We start from the raw sequence: 9152 nt of genomic DNA on the forward strand, positions 1-9152 counted from the left end.
GGGAGATTTCAGCCCTCACTTGAGGGCCTGACCCAGGAGTGTGGGGAAGGTTTGTTGTTTCCACTGGAGAAGGGGCAATTAATAAAGACACATAAAAAAGAAATCTGTACCTAGGCATGGACTTCATTCCATCTGGGTGTTTCTTAAGGACTAAAATCCAGGCTAAGTCTCAGATTTGCTTGTGATTCCCCTCACTGTGTGTCAATAGAGAGGGTATTCAGGAGCCTTCCTGTGGGGTCTGCCTGGCCAGCCCCCATCGGCGGCGTGGCGGGGCCCCCCAGGGCTGTGGTCTCTTTCCCAAGCCAATTCATCTACATCTGTAACATTTTAAAAGGAACTCAGGGCATGTCTTCCCCAGCAGATTTTTTTCCGTTGGTTTAGAAAGTCACTCGCCTGCACAGAATAAATGGCCTGGACAATCACTTAGCCCCTTGTTCTCCCGGGGTCAGGGCGAGCACAGCCCCCAGACCACAGGGGCCCAGGGCCCTACAATGGAGTCCACTTGGTTTAGAAAGTCACTCGCCTGCACAGAATAAATGGCCTGGACAATCACTTAGCCCCTTGTTCTCCGGGGTCAGGGCGAGCACAGCCCCCAGACCACAGGGGCCCAGGGCCCTACAATGGAGTCCAGGCCTTCACCTCCCTTCCCACCCTGCCCCCCTCCTCCCAAAGAAATCACATCCCTTTCTCCAAATTCCCCACTTCAGCTTGATTTTCAGCAGGTCCTTTACCCCGCCAGTTAGTAATTCAGGACTAATAAGGTGATTGCTTTCATTTATGGTAGCAGTCGGGAGAGGGGGATGAAATGGCATTGCCCCTATTCTTGTTGGAAAAATAAATTATGCCCATTGTTAGTCCAGATCTTATTCACTCCCCCCAATCAAGCAAATTAGCAGCTTGGTTCATTTTCCCAGCATTCACTGCTGAGCAGACGGCAGCGCCCTGGAATGTGGCTTAGAGCTGTGTGGTCAGTACAATTGTTTGGGACTGTTTGTGCCAACAATGAGAGGAGCCGGCTGTCTCCCAAAGGACGAGTGGCACTTGTCTTAGCCCAGGGAGCTGCCGTGAGCTGCCTCCGGGCAGGGCTTCTCAGGAAGACATCCACCGCCATCCAGTGGCGACTGGGGCTAAATGCAATGCTTATTGCATTTCCCAGCGATTGCTTCTGGCCAGTAAGGACTAGCCTTAAAGCTTCTAGTTAAGTTACTTTAAAAAGGTGGATTCTTTCATCTCCAAGAGTGAGGAAATATTTGCCTCAATGGCTGTAATGAAAGTGCAACTCAATGCTTGCATGTCTCTTTTGTGAGTCGCTCTCCTTGGTCCTGATTTTCAGGGCCACGACAGGTTTGCCGGCATTGTCTGAGTGAGTGAGACTGGGTAGTTCTCCACGTCCTGAGTATTGTGGCCTGAGAGTTCCAGCACCTCCAGGCTGCTGGCTCCTTTATCTCAGCAGCCTCTCCATCACCCCTGTCTCACCCATAGCAAGCCCAATTCCAAAGTACAAAAGGGAGAGGCATCCTAAAGCTAGTTTGCTCACCCCGGGGCAGGGCCACTTTCTAGTGGAAGTCAGAAACACACCCAAATCCTAAGATGTTTTCCAATCTGGATGCTGAGGGAGATGCCCGTTCTCCAACCCTTGACAACACAGGCTTAATGTTGCTTTAGTGTCTTCTTCCTTCCCACTCACTCTACCTATATAGAGAGCACATTTGTCTCTCCCTGTTTTTCAAAAGGAACCGTGATTTTCTTGGGGTTTGTGCAGAAGGAAGAGCACAGCAGAGCTAATAAATCCCAATATGGGAAGGTTTGGGGGTTCTCTACCAAGGGCAATTTTGCTCCCAGGGTAAAAACAAGACATTTGGTAATGTCTTGGGACACTTGGGATTGTCACAACTTGGGAAGCTGCTAAATCTCCTACAATGCACAGAACAAACCCCCCACAACAAAGAATTATCCAGCCCAAAATGTCAATAGTGCCAGGGTTGTGGAAGCCTGGTTTAGGGTAATAAAGATTGCCCTCCAGTAATGGGGTTATGATAACACTGATTGTCCCCAAATGAGCCATACCGCAGAGACTGAATACTTCATCCTCTTCTGAATCAGTATTTGCCACCTTTTTCTTCTTTTAGACTCTTCCATTTTAAACATAATTTAGCTGGGTTTTTTTTTTTTTTCTCTCTGTGCTGCTGGGAAGCAAAAGGATTGAAATGGGGGTGGAAAAGGCAGCAGAAAAGGAGGATTAGAAGCATGACCTGTTTCTCCTGGAAGAGCTCGGCACATTCCTCCCTCAGATGTGCTTTGTGACCGAGCAGGGTACAATTAAAAGCACAATAATTTGCTTGTTATTCAAGTCAGGCATTAGTCTGGGTAATGGCGTGCTTGGTGGAGAGATGGATTTCCTTGTTAGGAGCTAAGCACAGGATTAGCTGAATTCTCCATGGAGAAATCTTGATTTGTTCAAGGTCTTTCATGTTTTCTACAGAGAAGGGATTATGTCTTCTTAAAGAGGGGCCTTGCTTAAAAAGCTACAAAGTATAAGAAAAGGATTTAGGGCAGAGGGGCCTGTGGTTAAGTAGCTGAGGGGTACAGGGAATTTTAGAGCAAAGGATTATTTAAAGCCATAAAGTTCAAAAAATAATTGGTTTAGCACTACTGGGTCAGTGCCGGTGAGTGCGCTGTAAAGGCAGTTAAGCATGAGCTAATATTCATTTTACTTTGGCTAATTATCGCATGGATCCAGGAGAGAGGAGGAAAGACAGGCGTGCCCCTCCTTGGCAATCAGGGAGTGCGTTGTTTTCGGTTTCTTTGCCTTACAGGCACGCTTATTTGTGGGGATGCCCAGAATCCAGACATCACAAGGACGCAGGCGTGCCCCCTCCTTGGCAATCAGGGAGTGCGTTGTTTTTGTTTTCTTTGCCTTACAGGCACGCTTATTTGTGGGGATGCCCAGAATCCAGACATCACAAGGACCTTATTAGTTAAAACACAGGAAAATTGTTCTCCAAGTAGAACAGCGCATGCCTTGCCATCCCAGTAACCAAGTAGAAACTACTATTAGTTTTAACTCCATTGACTTCACTAGCCAGAGGGGATATGAAGTAAAACATCCTGATTTGAACAATGCCCCTACCCTAGNTTATGATAACACTGATTGTCCCCAAATGAGCCATACCGCAGAGACTGAATACTTCATCCTCTTCTGAATCAGTATTTGCCACCTTTTTCTTCTTTTAGACTCTTCCATTTTAAACATAATTTAGCTGGGTTTTTTTTTTTTTTCTCTCTGTGCTGCTGGGAAGCAAAAGGATTGAAATGGGGGTGGAAAAGGCAGCAGAAAAGGAGGATTAGAAGCATGACCTGTTTCTCCTGGAAGAGCTCGGCACATTCCTCCCTCAGATGTGCTTTGTGACCGAGCAGGGTACAATTAAAAGCACAATAATTTGCTTGTTATTCAAGTCAGGCATTAGTCTGGGTAATGGCGTGCTTGGTGGAGAGATGGATTTCCTTGTTAGGAGCTAAGCACAGGATTAGCTGAATTCTCCATGGAGAAATCTTGATTTGTTCAAGGTCTTTCATGTTTTCTACAGAGAAGGGATTATGTCTTCTTAAAGAGGGGCCTTGCTTAAAAAGCTACAAAGTATAAGAAAAGGATTTAGGGCAGAGGGGCCTGTGGTTAAGTAGCTGAGGGGTACAGGGAATTTTAGAGCAAAGGATTATTTAAAGCCATAAAGTTCAAAAAATAATTGGTTTAGCACTACTGGGTCAGTGCCGGTGAGTGCGCTGTAAAGGCAGTTAAGCATGAGCTAATATTCATTTTACTTTGGCTAATTATCGCATGGATCCAGGAGAGAGGAGGAAAGACAGGCGTGCCCCTCCTTGGCAATCAGGGAGTGCGTTGTTTTCGGTTTCTTTGCCTTACAGGCACGCTTATTTGTGGGGATGCCCAGAATCCAGACATCACAAGGACCTTATTAGTTAAAACACAGGAAAATTGTTCTCCAAGTAGAACAGCGCATGCCTTGCCATCCCAGTAACCAAGTAGAAACTACTATTAGTTTTAACTCCATTGACTTCACTAGCCAGAGGGGATATGAAGTAAAACATCCTGATTTGAACAATGCCCCTACCCTAGGTCTGGGTCAGTGGTTCTCAACCAGGGGCAACTGTGCCCCCCAGGGGACATTTGGCAATGTCTGAAGACATTAATTGTCACAACCAGGGAGGTGCCATTGGCATCTAGTGTATAGAGGCCAAGGACACTGTTAATCATCCTGCAATGTACAGAATAGCCCCCATGACAAAGAATGATCCAACCCAAAATATCCACAGTGGGGAGGGTGAGAAAGCCTGGTCTAGACAGAGGCCACTTTTCCTCGTTGGGTAGATAAAGGTTTTCAGAATCCTCTCTTCCCCAAATCCATAGCTGAAGAGTGATCAGATGACCACATTTAATGTGACCCAAAATATCCACAGTGGGGAGGGTGAGAAAGCCTGGTCTAGACAGAGGCCACTTTTCCTCGTTGAGTAGATAAAGGTCTTCAGAATCCTCTCTTCCCCAAATCCATAGCTGAAGAGTGATCAGATGACCACATTTAATGTTTTCTTCCCCTCTTCAATACTGGGCATGTGACATTTGAGAAATAAAGCAGTGTTGAGAGAATCTTGCCCTCGGTGTGCCCACCATGGGGTCCATGACATGTGGTGGCACCACCTCCTTCCACGGCCAGCACACCCCCAAGAGGGCAGGAAGCTGCCTTCTCTGCAATGTCCCCAGATTCAGAATTTTGAGGACTCGTATTTCCTTTCCTGAGATGACTCATTCCTCCCTGCATGAAGTATGTTCAGTGAAGTCATTTGTCCTGCCGCTTTAAAGGAGTTGAGAGCCCGCAGCTATGCGACATCCACTTTCTCCCTGGTGCGTGATGATTCTCCTCCTGACAGAGGTTAATGCCTGGACAGCAGCGTCCGTGACGCTGGGTAAAGCCCAGGGGTGAATGAGGACCACTCCAAGGCACAGCCATCAGCTCTCTGGGAGATCCTCAAGGATGCACTTCACCTCCATCTGCAGGAGACTAAAGAAGGGAAGTTAGAGGGCACCCAGGGAACAAAAGGTCCACACCAACAAAAGGTCCTGCCGCTGTCACCCTGCCATGGGGAAACACACAGAGCAGGTGTGGAGAAGGGAAAGTCTGGCTCAGGTCCCATGGCCACCCCTTCTCACCGAGCTTGTCTCTCTGCTTGGTCCCCAATCCATACACCCATTCTCAGTACAGAGACACCATGATCCGATCAGACCATGTCACTCCTGGAGCTCCAAACCCTCCAAGGGCTCCCATCTCACTCTGAGTGACAGAAAACACCCTTCTGTCCCTTTCTCTCCCCCTCTCTTTATGCACAGCCCCCCCCCACACTCTGACACGCTCCTGCTCTCTCCGTCCCCCGCCCCATGCACACCTGCCCCTCCTGACCTTCCCTGTGCCTCAACTTCTCCCAGCCTTCGTGTTTCCTCTCTCCTCTGCCTAGAATGTTCTTCCCTCCATGTCTACTGGGGCTGCTCCCTCAATTCTGTCCAAATGTCCCCTTCTCGTTGAAGCTCCCCTTCCTCCTTCATGCTTTATTTTTCCATTATCCTTATCATCCTGTAACACACTAAATCTTTAGTTATTTTCTGAGTCCTTTCCCTACCCCACCCCCCACTCCCAGATTGTGAAGCAGGATTTTTGCCTACTTTGCTTTCACGAATATTCCTAGGACCAAGTTCAGTGCCTGGCTCCCTTCTAAAGTGACAAAATACTAATGTGCCTCCTAGGGGCATTTGTGTCATTGTTTGTTTGCTTTTTGATTGTGATAAAATACATAACACATCAAATTTATGAGCTTAACCATTTGTAAGCGTACAGTTCAGTAGTGTTAAGTACATTCACATTGTTGTGCGACCGTCTCCATGAAGATGCAAGAACTTCTGCATCTTGCAAAACTGAAACACTGAACTCACCAAACAGCACCTCCCTACTCCCCCCACACCTGGCCCTGGCACCCAGCATTCCACTTTCTCAAGGAATCTGAAGAAGCCCAGTGGAAATCACAGGGAAGACCTTCAGGAATGTTCTCTGCCACCTGCGTGTACTCTATCCTCACTTATCCTTCCCCTTTCCTCCTCTGGAATGACGTGTCTGGGGTAGGGTCAAGTAAGGAAGCCACTTCTCTCTCACTCTCTCTGATAACAGTAACAATGCCTCCAGCATCAAGAAGACCCATGATCCTTGGAGAGAAGGTTTGCGTGATTTGGAGAGAGCAGCAATATTAAATTCTTAACTGGAGAAAAATTCCATTCAAGCCCTGCTGGGATTCAGGTTCAGATTTATGTAATCACAAAGCCCATGTTCGTGAACCCACTGGCCTCTATTGCTTTTCTAAGATCCGGGAATGCGGGAAAAGGAGCATCGTCTCTGTTATTAACTATTAATTAGAAAATTGTGATCCTCTTTGAGTCAAGGTTGTTATTTATACAATGAAAATGGATAAGCCCAGCATACTTGCAACATTAGTCCTGAATAATTGTCAGAGCTACCGTACGTGAAAATAAGATGTAGAACATTAAAAAAAAGTGCAGCTGTGACGGGAATGAGGATGAGGAGCCCCCAAACCTGCCTGTTTGATGACTCCATTCCCCCTGACACCTTGACTTCTTGCCCTGCAAAGAGGTCCCCCAAGGCCCATCCTTGGACTTTCTGGTGTTCAGCACTGATCCAGATGACCTTGGGCTTTAATTCAGCTCAGTAAGTCTTTGTTTGCATGACTGTCTTTTCTTCTGGACTCTGATTTCTTAAGAGTCCCTGAGAATAGGGCCAATCACAGATCTCCATTTCACCCTGGGCTGGCATGCTAAGAAGTCTCTAACATTTGTTTTATGCCTGATCCTAAGAGATTAAGTGATAGTGTAATTTAGGGGAAAACACACTATCCTGGATGTCAGGAACCCCAGCATTCTGCCATTAAACCTCTGAATGACCTTGAGTGAGGAGTTTTAACCTCTCCAGACATTTCATTTCTCAGCCTCAAATGAGAGTAGGACTACATCAATATTTCCTAAAGTATGTTGTGTGCATCACTATGGAAATGAAGCAATAGGTAAAACAAAGATAAACGATTTAATATTACGTATTTTTCTACCAAACATAAAACTAAGCATATCAGTAGCCCATCAGCCCATGATTTCTTGGATATTATTGCTACACGAAGGCTAAAGTGAGTAGAACCACCTCACACACAAGCAAGGCAGGACTCAGTGCTCACACATGCTGTGGAGGTTTCAAACCTTTGGTAATTGTCCCTTCCACGGGAGCTGTCAAGAAGTATTGATGACACGAGGAAAATGGATAGTTAGTGTGAATTCTCATTACTGAATTTCCACGTGCATCACTGAAAAGACCTTAACAGTACATCCAAGCATCATTTCCAGTGAAATGTAAATAAGGTTAAAAAAAAAAAAAGACTAATGTGATAAGTGATTGACAGAAGTTTGGGAAACCACATACTTTATTTTTAAGGTTTCTCCCATCTCTAACAGCCTGTAACACATGACATGCTTCTAGGAAAGCCACTGTGCTCCGTTCTCCTTGCAGATCAGTCTCATATAACCTGTGTTGTCCTCATTAAGGACAACCTTTCTAGTTCCAGAGGAGAAATTTGAAGCAGGCTCTTTTTTCTCTAAAGGAATGGGCTTTTACCAAAAGAACACAGACACACACACACCAAAGTCAAGTCGTTTTCTGTCTATACTCTCAGGTGTGGCTGCAAAGTTGTTGTTTACAGCCTTATGCTGGGCCCATGGGAAAGATTCTCTCCTATTTGATACTCTAGGCATCCGTGGCCCCAATCACTACCTCTCTGTGTTAAATTTCTGCAAAGTACTGACTCTCCTTTGCAGTGGCAATAGTGAAACAAGAAAACCAGGATATGGGGCCGGTCCGGTGGCGCACTGCTAGTGGCAATAGTGAAACAAGAAAACCAGGATATGGGGCCGGTCCGGTGGCGCACTGCTAGTGGCAATAGTGAAACAAGAAAACCAGGATATGGGGCTGGTCCGGTGGCGCACTGCTAGTGGCAATAGTGAAACAAGAAACCCAGGATAGGGGGCCGGGCCGGTGGCGCACTGCTACAGTGCGCCGCTTGGGAGCGCGGTGGCGCTCCCGCCGAGGGTTCGGATCCCACATACAGACCGGTTCCCGCTCACTGGCTGAGCGAAGTGTGGGAGCAACACCGAGGGTTGCGATTCCATTGCCGGTCCCGGTCCGGTATGGGCGTGACACTGAGGGTTGCGGTCCGTTGCCGGACACGAAAAAAGACAAAAAGGAAAAAAAAAAAAAAAAAGAAAACCAGGATATGGGTGGGTGGTGGAGAGAGCCATACCAACGCGTGGGCAGTTTTTCTCACCATTTATTCCACATTTCATCATATGGGAGGAATCCAGGCTAAAAGTGACTTAAGCCAAAGATCTAAGCAACTCAGGTTCAGTTTACGTGGCAACTAAATCATAACACTCTTGGGGCTTTTAGCTACCTATTCTGTGCACAGTACTAGCTGAAGCCCAGCTCAGTCTATGTCAGGTGCACTCCCCCCTCCCTGTCTGCAATTTTGCTCACTTATTCATTCACCCATATTTATTGTGTCTATTACGTGCATGTCAAGCACTGTGGTTATTGCTAAAAACAGCACAGTCTAGGTGCCTAACTAGGAAGACACATTAAGTGTAGATCCAAATGGTAAAGCCAAAAACTGCTAGAGGAACCTAGGGGTAGCTAGAAAGATGAGAGAAGGCTTCGTGGATGAAGTGAGGCTTAGGATAAACCTAAAGAACAGAGGGAATGTGGACAGTCTGCGAAGAAACATCCCCTCTGTCCACAGTCCAACCAGGCTGAGAAAGGCTTGGGCACTATATTGCAGGACAAGGAAGAGACCAGAGCGTGGAGTTTTGACAGGGAAGAACACGGAGAGAACGCCATGGCGGAGGTGGAGGAGTGAGTTATAGGGACCCTGCATGTTCGGCTAAAGCAAGAAGTCCAAGATCAAGGTGCCGGCAGGACTGGTCTCTTCCTGCTTGCAGACAGCCACCGTCTCACGGTGTCCTCACGTGGCCTTTCCTCTGTGAC

This window comes from Galeopterus variegatus, unplaced genomic scaffold, assembly GCF_000696425.1.
Source record: "Galeopterus variegatus unplaced genomic scaffold, G_variegatus-3.0.2 Scaffold1261, whole genome shotgun sequence".
Taxonomy (NCBI): domain Eukaryota; kingdom Metazoa; phylum Chordata; class Mammalia; order Dermoptera; family Cynocephalidae; genus Galeopterus; species Galeopterus variegatus.